Source organism: Chionomys nivalis, chromosome 20 (genome assembly GCF_950005125.1).
Source record: "Chionomys nivalis chromosome 20, mChiNiv1.1, whole genome shotgun sequence".
Classification (NCBI taxonomy): Eukaryota; Metazoa; Chordata; class Mammalia; order Rodentia; family Cricetidae; genus Chionomys; species Chionomys nivalis.
Window position 1 is genome coordinate 6787839 of NC_080105.1, and position 18004 is coordinate 6805842.

The following is an 18004-nucleotide window of genomic DNA, read 5'->3' on the forward strand; positions in this document are numbered from 1 at the left end:
GGGACAGGCCCGGGCCTCGTGCCTGGCATCCGGAACCTTCTTGCTACCTTTTGTCCACAGCGTTACTTGCTGGTCGCTAGGCAGTGCTGGTGGAATCACTTCCTCCAAGCACGACTCAGGAGGAGACCAGCTGCAGGTCTTCGGCTGGCAGAGGCCCCGCCTTCCCAACGCTTGTGGGGACGCTTGGGCCAGCTCCCACTTCCCTATATGGGTGTGAATGTCACTCAGCCTGTTCGCCAACTTGGTTTCCCAGACCCAGGAAGGGCCACGCCTTGGTGAAGAGATGCAATCGCAGCTGCCACCAGGGAAAGGAAACTCAACTTCAGTAACTGTCACGTGGCTTGTGCTTTAGTTTTTATTAAAACAAAACCAAACCAAAAACTAGGTTTGTCTGCGTAGCCCATGGTGGTTTTGAACTCACTGAAATCCTGTCTCCGCCTCCCTAGTGTTGGGGAATGACAGTTGTGCACCACCATGCCTGTCTTGCCTGCTGGTTTTGGCAGAGGTATTTTGAGTAGTTTGTGCCCTGGGCAGGCTGCCACCTGCCCTTGGCTCAAAGGTTCAGGGATCTCATTAGGACATCTACCCAGAGTCTCTCTTCAAAGAGAATTAACTCCAGAGAAAGAAAATCTTTAGGGATTTTTTTTTTCTTAGTCCACGCTGTTGTTGTAGATGAGGATTACTTTAGATTCTCCTGTCTGCTTCCTAAGTTCTGGGATGCAGGAGTGCACCAGCATGTCTAGTTACGTGGCATTGGGAATTGTACACCCTAGGCAAGCACTCTACCACCTGAGCTGTATTTCCAGTCTAGGGCTCAGGACATTTTGGGTTATTTATTTTACTAGTACAGGAGTAGTTTGTTTTTTCCATTCATTTTGTGTGTGGGCACACGTGTCACAGAACATATGTGGAGGTTAGTGAACAACTTGTGGAGTTGGTTCTGTTCTTCCACTATAGGGATCTCAGGGCAGGGGATCAAACAGAGGTTGTCAAGCATGGCAACCAGCACCTTCACCTCTTGAGTCATCTCGCTGGCCGCAGCAGTGGTTTACTGAGAACAGTGTAAGAGGTGCAGTGAGCTGGCTGGACAGTAGTAACTAAAGTACTGCTTAGTAATTTTTTTAAGACATACTTTTTTTTTTTTTTTTTTTTGGTTTTTCGAGACAAGGTTTCTCTGTGGTTTTGGAGCCTGTCCTGGAACTAGCTCTTGTAGACCAGGCTGGTCTCGAACTCACAGAGATCCGCCTGCCTCTGCCTCCCGAGTGCTGGGATTAAAGGCGTTCGCCACTACCGCCCGGCTTAAGACATACTTTTATTTCATGTGTTTTACCTGAATTTTTTTGTTTGTTTGTTTTGTTTTTCGAGACAGGGTTTCTTCTGTAGTTTTGGAGCCTGTCTTGGAACTAGCACTTGTAGACCAGGCTGACCTCAAACTCACAGAGATCAGCCTGTCTCTGCCTCCCAAGTGCTGAGATTAAAGGCGTGCACCACCACCACCCAGCTCTACCTGAATGTTTTTATGTGTACCACATTCATCGCTTGGTGGATGCTGGGAACCACACTTGGGTGTTTTGTAAGAATAACAATTGATCTAAACCATCGGAGGATCTCCCTAGCATCAATTTCTTTTGTGTTGTTTTTCAAAACACGGTTTCTCTGTGTACTGTCCTGGAACTCACTCTGTAGACCATGCTGGCCTTGAACTCCCAGAGATCTGCCTGCCTGCCTCTGTCTCCCAAGTGCTGGGATTAAAGCATGCACCACCATTGCCCGGCCAATATTTGACTCTTAATACAAGTTTGATTTCCGTGAGACCTTAGTGTTTTCTCACCTTTGAGTGTGCGCTGGATTTGAGATTTAAATTTTTTATGAGTATGAATGCTTTTCCTGCATACCTAGCACACTTAACACTTGTGAAATTGAGGCAAGAGGACTTGCTAGGTCATCCTGGGCTACATAATAAAACTTAGGCTAGCCTTAGCTACACAGCAAGACCTTGCCTCAGAAAGGTATGTGCAAAGTACCAAAGGATCACTTAAGTAGGCTGATTCTTGTCCTTGCAAAGCTTCCCAATTAGTGACGGGAATTTGAGTAGCCTTTGTGTCCTACTGAGTGCCAGGCACAGTACAAGGTACTTTGGCTCACATTTTCAACATTTGAGGTTTCTGGTTTTGTTTGAAGCAGGTTCTTGCACTGCAACCCAGAATTGCCTAGAACTTGAGATGCTTCTGCCTCAGCCTCCCTAGTGCTAGGATGTGCATCACTAGGCCTGACTCAGGGTTCTGAATTCTTATATAATGAGGGTGATAACTGGCCTTTTTAGGAAGTGGCATGCATGGGTTTGTCCCCAGCTGTGCTAGCCACCAGGTTAAAGTATTTATTGTTTACTCTGCCTGCCTCGAACATTTGCAGAATGTAGCTGCTGCTGGAGCAGAGGTGCCAACAGAGAGTACAGAGAACTGCTCTTTGTGTTTATCATGGCTTCCTTTCTTAGCCAGAGACTTTCTATCAGCCTTGTCAGTTGGGGCCAGATTGAGATCAAATTTACTCAAAGACTTACGGTTCCTTCATTCCTGTTACTCTCTGAATTTACTTTTCTTCCCAAAATTTCAGCTTACTTATAAGAGCAAGTCTAGGTCTTTTCACACAAGCACAGGGCTTCTGAGACAGGGTTTCTCTGTGCAGCTCTGGCTGTCCTGGAACTCGCTCTGTAGTCCAGGCTGGCCTCAAACTCACAGATCCGCCTGCCTCTGCCTCCTGAATGCTGGGATTAAAGGGGTGTGCCACCACCGCCCAGTTTTTAATTCTTGAGTTCTTAAATTTTGTTCTAGTTCTCATTAGTACAGCAATTTCTTTGTAACTCTTCAGTGTAACATTCTGCCTGGTGTTCAGGCCTGTTTCCCTTTACTACATTCTTCTTGGCTCTTAAAGTCCGCCCAGTAACATGTCCTCTTTGGTAATCTCTACACCTGTAGTGGCAATCCTACCACACCACTGACATCTTCAGAGTCTTTCTCATTACTTCTTCATTACTTTGACTCAACAGGTTACCTGTTTAGGCAAAGCTGGGTCCGATGGGGGACAGCTATAAACCAGGCAAGGCCTTTGGAATGAATTGGGGATCAGGCATGGTAGTTCATTACTGTCATTTTGGCACAGGAGAGATGGGGATAGAAAGATCAGGAGTTTAATGCTGCTAGATTGGGCAACAAAAGACCCTGCCAAAGAAAACAATAGAAGGGGTCTGGGGGGCCGGGCGGTGGTGGCGCACGCCTTTAATCCCAGCACTTGGGAGGCAGAGGCAGGTGGATCTCTGTGAGTTCGAGACCAGCCTGGTCTACAGAGCTAGTTCCAGGACAGGCTCCAAAGCCACAGAGAAACCCTGTCTCAAAAAACAAAAAAACAAAAAAAAAAAAAAGAAGGGGTCTGGGGCTGAGACTGCATTAGTAAGGTACTTGACTAGCAGAGCCTTGCATAAACTGTGTGTGGTGGCACATGCTTGTCATGCTTAGGAGACAGGGAGACAGAAGCCAAGATCAGGAGTTCAAGATCTTTCTTGGTTATACTGGCCCCATCCCCCCCCCCTTTTTTTTCTTCTCACAGAGATCGGCCTGTCTCTGTCTTCCCAGTGCTGGTATTAAAGGTGTGTGCCACCCCCTTCCGGCTATACTGTTTAAGGCGAATCTGGGTTCCATGAGTCTGTCTAAAAAGGAGATGGATGGTAGGCTGTAATGGTGGCTCAGAAGTTAAGAGCACCTGGCTGCTCTTCCAGCCTAGGTTCTAGTCCCAGAACCCACATGGCTTCTCATAACTGTCTGACTCCAGTCCCAGGGAATCTGACGCCCTCTTCTGGCTTCCAGGGCACTGTACTTAGTGCAGACATGCAGACAAAGAATCCATTCACATAAAATAAATACTTTAAAAAATGGTGAAGACAGTTGAAGCCTTTTTGCTACTGTCAAGTCCAATCATTAGCTGAATATGTGGTTGCAGGTTAGTTTTATCTGGAAATGGTTGGGAAACAGTAAGATTCTATCTAGCAGAGAAATTGTGGAGATGGAGAGACATAGTGGAATTCAAGTGTCATCCTGAGCTACACAGTAACAAGTCTAAGGCTAGCCTGGGATACAGAAGACCATATCAAAACACGTCCCGCAGGCTTAGTAGCACATGCCTTGAATTAGCGCTCGGGAGGCAGAGGAAGGAGGACAGCCTGCTCCACATAGATTTCCAGGGCAGCTAGGGGTACACAGTAAGACCGTCTTTCGAAATCAAACAGGGTGGGCTAGATGCTTCAAGGTTCAAGGTAAAGATTCCTGCCACCAAGCCTGAGGCCCTGGAGTTCTATCTCTGGGACCCACACAGCGGAAAGAGAGACCCATCTCCTTCAAGTTGACCTCTGACTTCAACATGCTTGTCGTGGTATACACACTGACATCCAATATATAAAATAAACGCTTAAAAAGCACCTCCCCTAACAAAATAAAACCGAAAGAACTCAGAAGTCAGAGAGAGGCAGGCATATCTCTGTGAGTTCCAGGCCATCTGGGGCTACATAGTGAAGCCCTGTCTCAAGCGGGAAAAACGAGTTAAAAGGCTACAACTTGAGTAAAGGGGTGAGGGGCAATCTAGGGCTGCTCCAGCCCCACATTCCTCCTCTTGTGATGGCAGCGTGATCTACAGGGATGGGGTGGGGCTTCCATTCAGACAGTGCGTGCATCCCAGTAGCGTACAGGAGATTCAGTAATGTGGAATCCCCCGAAGTATCCTCATCCACGCAATTCTCAGAAATGCAGGTGAAGAAAGCCGAGCTTGCCGACGGCGTCCTCAGAACGGGACCAGCGACAGGAACCTGAAGATTCTCTTCCGAATGGGCGGGGGGGGGGACGTCCCGAGACTCTCTTCAGAAGGTGGCGGCGTCCGCGACGCCCACAGGAACCAAGCCGAGCCAGCAACCACCCGGGTACTACTCAGAGGCGCCTGTCCAGGCCCGACAGCCTCCGGTGCATTGTGGGTGGGGCGCCCCTGCTCGCACTGCGGCGGGGGAGGGGTACCCTCCGCTCAGTCAGTGGCCGGTCGCAGGCGAACAGCCCTCCAGAGTCGGAGCAAGTCGGCCACGGATTGACGTGTCCTCCAAGACCGCACCCCTCACGGTATTCCCGCCCCAAGCCTAAAGCCCACCCTCATGGCGACCTGACTGGCCCTGAAATCCGCTCCATTCGCCCATTGGATGCTGGTCTGTCAGTCATCCTGTCCCGTCCCCCAAGGCCCGCCTTAGCCGCCGGCGCGATCCGGAGAGCCAGCCGGCCAGCGCGCTCATTGGCTGCTGGAAACTGCCTATTCTGAAGCTGGCCACACCCCCTGCGGGGTGCGGATTCAGAGCGCCCCGGCCAGACTTCATTGGCCTGCGGCGCCGCCACTCGGAGAGACGTGCTTCAACCCGGAAGTGTGAGAGGCGAAATCTGCCTAGCAACCGGGGAAGCCGGGCTGTGAAGCGGGCAATTTCAGTGTGAGAAGGAGCGGCGAGACCGAGCGGCGGTTCCGAGTGCGCCGAGGCAGCTCCTTCCGCCCGGGGTCAGCGCCCCGGCGCGCGCACGCGCACCCTCGCTGCCTGAGGGTGCGCGCCCCGCGCAGTCGGTCGGTCGGTCGTCCGTCGTCCTGTCTCCGCAGCCGCCTCAGGCGCCACCCGAGGGAGCCGTCGCCGTGGGACGCGACACGACCGGACCCGAGCGTTCTGCCCGAGGCCGGCCCGGGGCCCAGCTGCCGATCGTGCGGAGCCGAGCAACTTCGGTGAGTGCCGGGCCGGAGCCGCTGCCGGGGTCCCCGGCTTCCGGTGCCCCGGGCTACCCTGGCTTCCGCTTGGCCGGGCTGGTGCGGTTCCCTTCTGGACTCTTTAGGGGACCCTGCATCTGAAGGCCCGGCCTCTGAGGGCTCCCCTTCTCTGTACGAACTCCGCGTGTCTGCGTGCCCTATTTCTGGGGTACCCTTGTTTGAGGACACCTTTCCTTTAGGGCACTGAATGTCTGAAGGTGCCCTTTCTCTGTAGGACCTCGCCTCTCAGAGGGTGCTCTTCTGGAGAACCCCAGATAGGGTAGCCCTGCGTCTCAGAGTGTCCTCCGTCTAGGAGGGGACGCTGCCCCTCGGAGGGAAGCACCGCCTTCATAAACTCCTCAACTTTTCTGAGGATCTGACCTTGTTTATCCACCCCCGCGCCGCGCGGCTGTGAACCCCTCCCTACCTGCGGGGGAGAACCCCTTTTTATGTGAACTCTCTACTGAGAGGAATCCCATCTCAGACCTTCTGGGTTCGCGAGAGGAACCCCCATCCCTGAGACCCTTATCTCTCAGAGGTACCTTGCCTCTTTGAGGGTGTGCAGTCATTCTCTTAGGACAACCCCCCTCCCCTTTTTCGAGTCTCTGGTCTCAGTCTCCAGCTTCTGTAAAAGGTGGCTTTTTGTCTGATGAGCGCCCCCTCCCTTCCTCGCGTCCCTCAGGAAGGTTCCACTTCCCTTTAGGAGACACTCACGTTCTTCCTGAGGAGCTTTCCTCTATGGAGGATGTTTCTGAGATCGCCCTGCCTCGCGGTGAACCCCTCCCACAGTTTGCTGAGGAGGAGGTTGTTTTTTCTGGTCTGTTGTTCTTTTTTGTTTGTTTCGAGTCAGGCTTCCTTTGTAAAATAGTCCTGGTGTCCTGGAACTCGCTCTGTAGACCAGGCTGGCCTCGAAGATCCGCCTGCCACTGCCTCCTGAGTGCTGGGATCAAAGGCATGCGCCACCGCCACCTGGCTTGTCCCATTTTTTTGTCAGCTCCTCTCTCAGAAATTCCCTCCCTGCTTTTCCGTCCCTACTTTGAGTGACTTCTTTCTTTTTCCAAGTTTCCCCAAATGATCTGAAGTGCTCCTGGGAGGTTTCCCCACTTTCTGAGCTGTCCCTAATAGCTTTCATTGGTAGCCTTGAACCTATAGAGATCTGCCTGCAGAGGCCCTTGTGAGCTAGATTAGATGCTGGTGTCATTATGCCTGCCTGACTTCACATTTTTTTTTTTTTTGAGACTCAGTCTTGTTACATTATAGCCTAGACTGTCCTTGAAGTAAGATTTTACAGTCATGCATGGTGGCGCAAATGCCTTTAGTCTCAGCACATAAGATGCAGAGGGAGGTGGTTCTCTAATGAGTTTGAGGCCAGCCTGGTCTACAGAGTGAGTTTCAGGACAGCCAGGGCAAAACAAAGAAACCCTATCTCAAAAAATCTAAAAAATAAGTCAGTAAAAGATTTCCCCTTCTCAGCCTATTAAGCAAGTTCTGGGATTACAGGCTGTATGCCACCATGTAGGCATACTCTTTGTATTTCTGGATGATCTCTGCGTCCCCCTTCCCTCTTTGCTCTTTTTTTAATCCCCCCCCAAGGCAGGGTTTCTCTGTATAGCCCTGGCTATGCTGGAAATAGCATGTAGACCATGCTGGCCTCAAATTCAGAGAGCTGTCTGTCTCTGCCTCCTGAGAGCTAGGATTAAAGGTGTGTGCCACCATCTGGCCCTTCTTTATACAGGCTGATCTGGAACTTACTCTGCATTCATGGTAACCACAAATTCATGGTTGTCTTCCTGCCTCAGACTTGTGAGTGATGGTATTATAGATATGAGGCACTTTTCCTGGCCTCTGTTTCCACTTTAGTTATGTATCCCTTTTCCTTGTAAGAGACTGGATTTCTTACTCTTCTGAGGGGTCCTGCAGCATAGCACTACCCTACCTACTTGCTTGAGATTTTTCCTTCTTGAGATTGCCTTCCTTAATCTCTGGGGAGAGACTTATCATTTAACCTTGGAGCTATCATTTTCAAGATTTCCCTATTTATGTGGTGTATCCAAGTCTTTGTTGTGAAGGGAAAGACTTAGAATTTTTTACTTTGTTTACTTTTCTTTCTTGCCAGTCCTTGGGTTTCTCAGTCATCATTGTGCTTTATTTTTCAGACAGGGTCTCTCACTGTGTAGCTCAGACTATCCTCAAACTCTCCATGTATGTAGCCTAGGTTGTCCTTAAATCATCTTCCTTAGGCTTCCAGAGTGTTGGATTTTTTTTTTTTCATGATTTTTATCTCAGGTTTCAGAGTCTTTTGTGGCTAGAGGGAAAGTTAGGAGACCTGTTCATAAACAAAACCAACCCCTTACCCCTCATGTTCTAAGTTCTGCATGCAACTTGAGGCTGTTGTTGTTTTTTTTTTTTTTTTTTAAATACAAGATCTCTATTACCTCCTTTTGTTGACTATCCTAGAACTCAGAGATATGCCTGCCGCTGACTCCCAAGCATTGAGATTAAAGTCATGGGCTACCATGCCCAACTTTCTTTCTCTCTTTCTCGTTTTATTTTCATATTTTTTTATGATTTATTTAACTTTATTTATATTGTATTTACAATGTATTTATATACATTGGTGTAAAGGTGTCAGATCCCCTGGACCGGAGTTACAGACAGTTGTGAGCTGCCATGTGGGTGCTGGGAATTGAATTCCAGGTCCTCTGGAAAAACAGCCAGTGCTCTTAAATGCTGAACCATCTCTCCAGTTCCCTTCTTTCTCTTGTCATGTAGTGCAGTCTGACCTTAAACTTTTTTTTTTTCGGTTTTTCGATACAGGGTTTCCCTGTGTAACAGTCCTAGCTGTCCTGGAACTAGCTCTTGTAGACCAGGCTGGCCTCGAACTCACAGGGATTCACCTGCCTCTGCCTCCCGAGTGCTGGGATTAAAGGTATGCGCCACCATGACCCGGCCTCACGTTAAACTTTTGCCAGTCCTCCTGCCTATGCCTCTTGGGTGCTGAGGCTGCAGGTGTGCAGCACCGCATACTTGAGTGCTGAGGCTGCAGGTGTGCAGCACCGCACGGTTGGTTATTAATTTTCCTGAAGGCACAGGCCAGTGTCAGAAGACTGTGGCCACTGGAGACAAGGTCAAGCCTGTGGGACGAGGCCGTTTCCTGCCCTGTTCTTCAGTCCTTCTGTAGACAGAGGACCTTCTCTTCTTGAGAAAAGAGAAGAAAGCGCTCCTTTGCTCTCTTAGGTCTTTCTTCTGCCTGGAACTCTCTGATTCACCCCTCAATCAAAAGAGGAGACCCAGGTTGTGGACAAGAGCAGGAAATAGGTCATCCTAGATCTGGAGAATGTGCAAAGGGGGCAAAAGACAGTGGACTTAACTACATTTCTGTAAGTTTTAGAAGACTTTGGCCTGACCCAAAGGAAGGTTCTATGGTGTTTACAAATCTCCTGTGTAGTTTGTTAGTGGCCCATCCTGGATTCCAAGTTCACTGCAGTAGCTAATTTTATCTGCTTTGCCAAAGGTAGAGCTCTCAGGAGTCTAAGGAAATGAATGCTGGCATTGAGAGATGGTCCACAGGACAGAAATGAACTCGGCTTGAAATCTGAGTAAGTTCTAACTGCTTCCAGGCCACAGGCTGGTTTCAGGCTGGGAACCCGGATAGCTGACCTGAGCAGAGCACTGAATGGGGTGAGCCCTTGGTTTAATATTTCAATAAGTTGTAGCTCTAACTCGACTCAACCTGTACTTCTTTTTCTAGTTTAACTTAATGCAGTCTTTACCCGTTCCTTTCCATCCGGGTCTTGTTAATTTGACTCCTTTGTGAAGACTCCCACCGAGGCTATAATTTGAGTTCTAAATCTGTCAGTGGGCCATGTGGACACAAGTTTCAACTCGAGCTATTTTCTTCTGTAGAGAAGCACTTGGAGAGTTTCCTGGGTCCTCAGCTCCAGGCAGGAGGCCGCTGCAGCCTGTTGTTTTTCCACTGCCTCTTGCTGGTCATCTGTAGGTACTCTCCTCAAAGAACAGGAAGGGTGGTGAGGAGTTTGGGGCTTAGAGTGTCCTAGGGCAAAGTGGACTTGAAAGGAACTCCAACTCAGATGGTGTTAAAAAAGAGGTAACCTGTGACTTTGAAGTGAGAATTGTTTCTTGTATCATTTGTTACTGTATCAAAATGGCTGAGTCAGGCTATTTATAAAGAGGTTTATTGAGTCCTGAGATAGCACAGGGTGTTACATGGCAAGAGACAGAACAGGCTGTTGGTGTGTGTAATTCTTTAAAAAATATTTATTTATTTATTTATTTATTTATTAATTATGTATACAATATTCTGTCTTCTGTGTATGCCTGCAGCCCAGAAGAGGGCACCATACCTCATTACAGATGCTTGTGAGCCACCATGTGGTTGCTGGGAATTGAACTCAGGACCTTTGGAAGAGCAGGCAATACTCTTTACCTGTTGAGCCATCTCTCCAGCCCTGTGTGTGTAATTGTACATATGCACACATGTACTCTTTTATTATTATTATTATTTATTGTTTTCAAGACAGGGTTTCCCTGTATAGCCATGACTGTTCTGGAACTAACTCTGTAGACCAGGCTGGCCTCAATCTCAGAGAACTGCCTCCCTGTGCATCCTAAGTGCTGGTACTAAAGGCATGCGCCACCATGCATGGCTGTAAAATCATTTTTTGTTTGTTTGTTTGTTTGTTTCTGAGAAACATTTTATTTTATTATTTTTTTTGTTTTTCGAGACAGGGTTTCTCTGTGGTTTTGGAGCCTGTCCTGGAACTAGCTCTTGTAGACCAGGCTGGTCTCGAACTCACAGAGATCCGCCTGCCTCTGCCTCCCGAGTGCTGGGATTAAAGGCGTGCACCACCACTGCCTGGCTTCTGAAAAACATTTTAATAATGATACAAAATGTTCTTTGTATTTTTTCCTGCTCCCCTCCCTGTCTCTTCCCTCCCTCCTTCAATCCTCCCACAAGGTCCCAATGTTCCCAATTTACTCAGGAGATCTTTTCATTTTCTACTTTCTACTTCCCATGTAGATTAGATCTATGTAAGTCTCTCTTAGTGTCTGCATTGTTGTCTAAGTTCTCTGGGATTGTGGTTTGTAGGCTGGCTTTCTTTGCTTTATGTTTAAAAACCACCTATGAGTGAGTACATGTGATAGTTGTCTTTCTGGGTCTGGGTTACCTCACTCAAAATAATGTTTTCTAGCTCCATCCATTTTCCTGCAAAATTCAAGCTGTTGTTATTTTTTCTGCTGTGTAGTACTCCACTGTGTAAATGTACCACATTTTCTTTATCCATTCTTCGATCAAGGGGCATTTAGGTTGTTTCCAGGTTCTGGCTAGGACAAACAATGCTGCTATGAACATAATTGAGCACATGTCCTTGTGGCACAATTGAGCATCCTTTGAATATATATCCAAAAGTGGTATTACTGGGTCTTGAGGAAGGTGCTTCCTAATATTTATTTATTTATTTATTTATTTAGATTTTTCGAGACAGGGTTTCTCCGTAGCTTTTTGGTTCCTGTCCTGGAACTAGCTCTTTTTTTTTTTTTTTTTGTTTTTTTTCAAGATAGGGTTTCTCTGTGGTTTTGGAGCCTGTCCTGGAACTAGCTCTGTAGACCAGGCTGGTCTCGAACTCACAGAAATCCGCCTGCCTCTGCCTCCCGAGTGCTGGGATTAAAGGCGTGCGCCACCAACGCCCAGCTGGAACTAGCTCTTGTAGACCAGGCTGGCCTCGAACTCACAGAGATATGCCTGCCTCTGCCTCCCGAGTGCTGGGATTAAAGGTGTGCGCCACCACTGCCCAGCGATTCCTAATTTTCTGAGAATTTGCCACACTGATATCCAAAGGGGTTGTACCAGCTTGCATTCCCACCAGCAATGCAGAAGTGTTCCCTTTCCCCCACAACGTCTCCAGCATAAGTTGTCATCAGTGTTTTTGATCTTGGCCATTCTTACAGGTGTAAGATGGAATCTCAGAGTTATTTTGATTTGCATTTCTCTGATGACTAAGGATGTTAAACATTTCCTTAAGTGTCTTTCAGCCATTTTAGATTCCTCTGTTGAGAGTTCTCTATTTAGGTCTGTACTCCATTTTTTTTTTTTTTTTTTATTGAATTATGTGTTCTTTTGGTGTCCAATTTCTTGAGTTCTTTGTATGTTTTGGAGATCAGACCTCTGTCTGATGTGGGATTAGTGAAGATCTTTTCCCATTCTGTAGGCTTTTTGTCTTGTTGATTGTGTCCTTTGCTTTACAGAAGCTTTTCAGTTTCAGGAGGTCCCATTTATTATTAATTGTTTCTCTCAGTGTCTGTGCTGCTGGGGTTCTATTTAGGAAGTGGTTCCCTGTGCCAATGTGTTCAAGTGTACTTCCCACTTTCTCTTCTATAAGGTTCAGTGTGGCTGGCTTTATGTTGAGGTCTTTGATCCATTTGGATTTGAGTTTTGTGCATGGTGATAGATATGGGTCTATTTTCATTCTTCTACATGTTGATATCCAGTTATGCCAGGCTGTATAATCTTAATTTACTCTGTAGACTAGGCTGGTCTTGAACCCAGAGATTCACTTGCGTCTGCCTCTTGAGTCCTGAGATTAATTTGTACCACCATCACCTGGCTCCCTTTTTCTTTCTTTTGGTTTTGTTTTGTTTTGTTTTGGAGACAAGGTTTCTCAGTGTAACAGCCCTAGCTGTTCTGGAACTCGCTCAGTCTGGAACCAAACTGGCCTCCGCTCACAGAGATCCACCTGCCTCTGCCTCCTAAGTGCTAGGCTTAAAACCACGTGCCACCACTGCCTGGCTCCTTCATTCCTTTTTTTTTTCCTTTTTCGTTTTTAAAGGAGAGTTTTTTTCTATTCGTGTGACTTACCAAGTTGTAGCACAAAGCCAGTGTGTCACTAAATATTGGAGCCCATGGCTGTGAAGGCGGTGGCCCTGCTGTCAGGAGGCGCTCAGTAACTTGAGGGAATGAGTGACTGGATGGTTAGCACAGGCTGGGTATGATAGATGCTCATGAGATTAGGGTCCTGGCCTGAACTCCCAGACCAGAAGGTTCTTGATCTTCTTCCCAGGCTAAATGTTCTGAGAGAGAAACAAATGTAAGTTTTTCAGTTTTCCTGTGTTCTGTTCCTAGGTGTGAGATAGATCTGTTGAGTGGCAGGTACTTGTGTTTGCTTTGGCCTTGGCATCTTCCTCTGTTAATGGGGTGATTTGTGAATGAAGGGCAAGCAGTTAGTTAGACCAGAGGCAAAGTAGAAGATGATAATGAACATGAAGAACTGTGGGAAGCTAAAGAGTAGGTAAGCTTGCATTTTTAAAGGCTCCTGTACACATTTTAGAGCAGTTTAGGAAATGGAACCCTTACATGGTGAGCTTCAGAGCCTTGAAAAATGACCCTTTTTTTTTCATGGTAATGGATCAGATTTGGAAACAAAAGACTGGGAAAGTGTCATACAAAGGCGTTTGACTACACAATAATAATAGTACTTTGAGAAGACCAGTGTGTGGCTCAGTGCCCACGTGGAGATCAGAATTCATCTGAGCTCCTGGGCCCAGGTCTAGAGAGTTGTGGAGATGCTAACTCAGTTTCTGGGGTAAGGTGGATTGAGAATGAGGGGGCAGGACACCCCCACTCCTGCTTTTTGGGTAGATTTTTCTATGTGTGTGTGGCTATACTTACTATGTAGCCCAGACTGACCTCAGCCTCAAGATCCTCTAACTAATAAACCTCCTGGCCTCCTAAGGGCTGTGATTACAGGCATGTGTCTCCATGCCCACATAGGATACTGTATTTTTTAGTGGATTTTTTCTGAGTAATTAGTGAAAGCCCTATAATCACGGTGGTGAATAATGTGGCAACAGATGGATAAAACCCAGGGGAAAATAATGGGTAAAATCTGAGCCAGGCCCTCCCGTGCTGGAAAAAGTCAGTCTTTTATAGCCCCGGCTGACTTTAAACTGCATCCTCAGCCCAGAATGACCTTCATTACTGATCTTCCTGCCTCTACTTCCTTAATGCTGGAATTATAGACAAGTACCAGTGTTTATTGACTTTGGCTTTTTTTTCCTCCGAGGTAGAGTCTCACATAAAATTAGGATTGTGTCTGTCTGTCATCTATATAAACAGGGTATCAATCTGTAGACCTTGCCAGCTTTGAATTTGTAATAATCAACCCATCTCTGCCTTTTTTTTTTTTTTTTTTTTTTGGTTTTTCGAGACAGGGTTTCTCTGTGGTTTTGGAGCCTGTCCTGGAACTAGCTCTTGTAGACCAGGCTGGTCTCGAACTCACAGAGATCCGCCTGCCTCTGCCTCCCAAGTGCTGGGATTAAAGGCGTGCGCCACCACCGCCCGGCTCTGCCTTTTTTTTTTAAAACAAATTTCCATCTGTCCGTCCATCCGTCCATCCATCCATCCCGGTTTTTCTTTTTTAAGGTTATGTTACCATGCCCACCAGTCTTAAACTCTTAAATAGTTTTTGGTTTGTATGTGTGTATATGCATTAAATTCATTCATTTACCCACCCACTCATTCATTCATTCATTTACATATTTATTTATTTTAGACATAGTAGGGCTGGCTAGGTTGGTCAGGGAACTCCAGGGAGTGTTGGGTTTACAAGGCTTGTCACTAAACCTGGCTTATCACCATGCTGGCATTTCTATCTGGCATGCACGTTAGATTTTTGAGATGGGGGCTTACTGTATCACCCAGGTTGCAATCAAATGTGGCAATTCTGTTTTAGCTTCCCTAGTGCTGGAATTATAGGCAGGAGCCACTATGCAAGCTAGTATTTATTTATTTTATTTTATTTTTTAAGATTTATTTATTTATTATGTATACAACATTCCTTCCATGTATGCTTGCATGCCAGAAGAGGGCACCAGATCTCATTATAGGTGGCTGTGAGCCACCATGTGGTTGCTGGGAATTGAACTCAGGACCTCTGGAAGAGCAGTCAGTGCTCTTAACATCTGAGCCATCTCTCCAGCCCCATTTGTTTGTTTTTTGAGATAGGGTTTCTCTGTGTTGCTCTGGCTGTCCTGAAATTAGGTCTATAGACCAGGCTGGCCTCGAACTCAGATTCATGGGGCTTGAACTCAGAGGTCCATGTACCTCTAAGTGTGTGTGCCACACCATCAGACTATCTTTATTTAATTAAAAAATTTACATTTATTTACTTATTTGTGTTTGTGTATATGTATATGTAAAACAAACAGCTTAAGGGATTCACTCTCCTGGAATTCCACTGTCTCTTGAGACACGGATGTTGCTGGTGTTTGGTAGTGACTCTACTACCACGTCTGTTTATCTAACAGGAAAATCTTTGAATTTTTTTAATTTTACATTTGAAGGATATTTACAGCAATAAAAAACTTTTTGTAGTTAGAAACAGTGTTGATCTAGGTACATTAATCCAGTGTAATGTAATGTGGCTCTCAGTTGGTAGGTATCGTTGAAATCTATGTGGGTCCAAACACTGCCTGGCCAAGGAAATGTTGATTTATGTAACTGAAATAGCCAAGGAAGTCAGGGTTTCCTTCCTGCTGTGGACAGCACTGAGGGCATTTGGTCCCTGTGGGATGTTGAGGATGGGGAATAACTACTGACTAGAGTGGCTCCATCTAAATGCATGGAGGTGTTATTTGTAATGCCCAGTCTCTGGCTTGCTTTTGTTTGCAGCCCCACCCTTTGTAGTATGTATCACTGAGTGGATAGATTCCTGTAAACTGGCCTGTGAAGGGTACGTGAGTACTTCTGGAAGAGTTCACATGGTGAACACAAATAATCCCAGCATTTGGGAGGCTGAGGCAGGGGGTTGTAAGTTGCAGTCCAGCCTAGGCAACATGAGACTATTCTCTCTACCATCTCACAGAAAGAGCTCTGCTGTGGCAGGTTATCCTGTGTGGCCATCAGTAAGGTGGTTTTATTTATTTATTTAAATTACATCCATTTATTTATGGGAGGGCATGTGGTCAGAGGACAATTTTTCCAGTGGCTTCTCCCCTTCCACCATGTGGGTCCTAGGGATTAACCTTAGGCTGTCAAGTGAATAAAGTATCTTTATTTATTATTGAGGTTCTGAGGTTGAGAACCTAGGCCCTCAGTCTCACTAGGCAAACACTGTTACTATTGAACTACACTTTCAGTACCATTTAAAATATTATATTTATTGGTTGATACAGGGTCTCAGTGTATAACCTTAGCTTCCGGTTGTGGTACACCCACATGTCCTTAATCACAGCACTCAGGAGGCAAAGGCAGGCAGATTTCTGTGCCTGGTCTACAGAGCGAGTTCTAGGATAGCCATGGCTGAAGAAAGAGACCTTGTCTCCAAGGGAAAAAAGAAAGGTGTGTGCCAGCACCCGGCCTGACTGCTGCTGTTATTAGTAGGAATAGCATTGTGGTGCTGGGAGCAAATCTTTGCTTTGTGAATGTTTATTAATTATTTAGAATAAATTTTATGTGTATGGGTTGTATTAATTAGGGTTCTCTAGAGTAACAGATCTTACAGAGTGAATCTCTCTCTATGTATAGGGGAAAGGGTCTATTGGAATGATTTACAGGTTGCAGTCCATGTAATCCAACAATGGCTGGCTGTGAACAGAAAGCATCCAGTAGTTGTTCAGTCCACAAGACTGGATATCTCAGCTGGTTTTCCATAGGTGCCGGAGTCTTGAAGAAGTGAGTTCCAATGCTGGTAAAGGAAGTAGACAGAGAGCAAAAGTTCCCTTCTTTCATGTCCTGTTAGACTTCCAGTAGAAGTGGTGGCCCAGATTATAGGTGTGTCTTCCCACCGCAATATCCAGATCAAAAACATCTATCTAACGACTCAAATGTCTGGACTAGATCGGGATTCACCCACTTCAAAGCAAACCAAAAAATTTCTCACAGGTGTGCCCTTCATTTCTGGATTGTAGTTCATTCCAGATCTAGTCAAGTTCACAACCAAAACATTACATTGGGTGTTTGGCTTATATATGCATGCCTCTGAATCACATGTGTCCTGGGCTCAAGAAGGTCAGAAGAGGGTTTAGGACTGCCTAATGGTTGTGAGCTGCTGTGTGGGTGCTGGACTTGAATCCAGGCTTTTGTAAGAGGAGTCAGTGCTCTTAACCCTTGAGCCATCAGTCTCAGCTCCATGAATGTCTTAAACCTCTTTTTTATTTTCAAAACAGGGTTTCTCTGTAGCTTTGGAGCCTGTCCTGGAACTAGCTCTTTTAAGACCAGGCTGGCCTTGAACTTACAGAGATCCACCTGCCTCTGTCTCCCAGTGTTGGGTTTAAAGGTGTGCGCCACCACTGCCTGGCAAATGTCTTAAACTTTTTTTTAACATTTATTTATTTGTTTGCTTGTTTGTGTATGTGTATGGGTGTTTATTGCCTGCCATAGCACATGTATGGAGGTCAGATGACTCTCAGGAGTCAGTCCTTTTCTGCCACATAGGCCTAGGGGATTGAACTCGGATCATTAGGCTTGGCCACAAGTATCTTTACTCATTGAGCCATCTTGCCATCCTTTCCTGCCTTTAAAAAACAATTTAGGGGGGCTGGAGAGATGGCTCAGAGGTTAAGAGCACTGGTTGCTCTTCCAGAGGTCCTGAGTTCAATTCCCAGCAACCACATGGTGGCTCACAACCATCTGTACTGAGATCTGGCTCCCTCCTCTGGCGTGCGGGCATACATCAAGGCAGAATGTTGTATACATAATAAATAAATAAATCTTTAAAAAAAAAAACAACAATTTAGGGTTGGGTGGTGGTATCATATGCCTTTAATCCCAGCACTCAGGAGGCAGGGGCAGTCAGATCCTTGAGATTGAGGCCAGCCTGGTCTACCAAGCGACTTCTAGAACAGCCAGAGCTACACAGAGAAACCCTGTCTCAGAAAATGAAAGAAAGGAAGAAAGGAAGGAAGAGTTTAAGGCTGAGGGCTTAGTTGGTAGAGTGCTGCAGACAATGAACAAAGCCCACGATTCAGTACTCTGCTCAGTAGGACCGATGCAGGAGGGTATTTGACTACTTAGGAAGTTTGTGTATGAAATACACAAAGTCTGGGAGACCTTGCCTCAAACAAATACATAACTTAGTTTAAATTAAAAATTTGAAGTGTGAAGTTAACTGGTTGATGTTATTTCTCATGCTAGCAAAAAAACAGTGTTTGCCTGCCTGAAGTGAGTGATGGTGTC

The 18004-nt window shown here is 46.4% G+C and overlaps 1 protein-coding gene across 2 annotated transcripts in view; it reads left to right on the forward strand.

Annotated features, from left to right (window-relative positions):
• Positions 1-5463: 5463 nt before the first annotated feature.
• Gatad2a (GATA zinc finger domain containing 2A) overlaps positions 5464-18004 on the forward strand; it is a 93562-nt gene continuing 81021 nt past the window's right edge. For both annotated transcript variants that reach the window (XM_057752884.1, XM_057752887.1), the window contains exon 1: positions 5464-5790. The gene's annotated coding sequence lies outside the window, so the exon portion shown is untranslated. The remainder of the gene's footprint in view (positions 5791-18004) is intronic.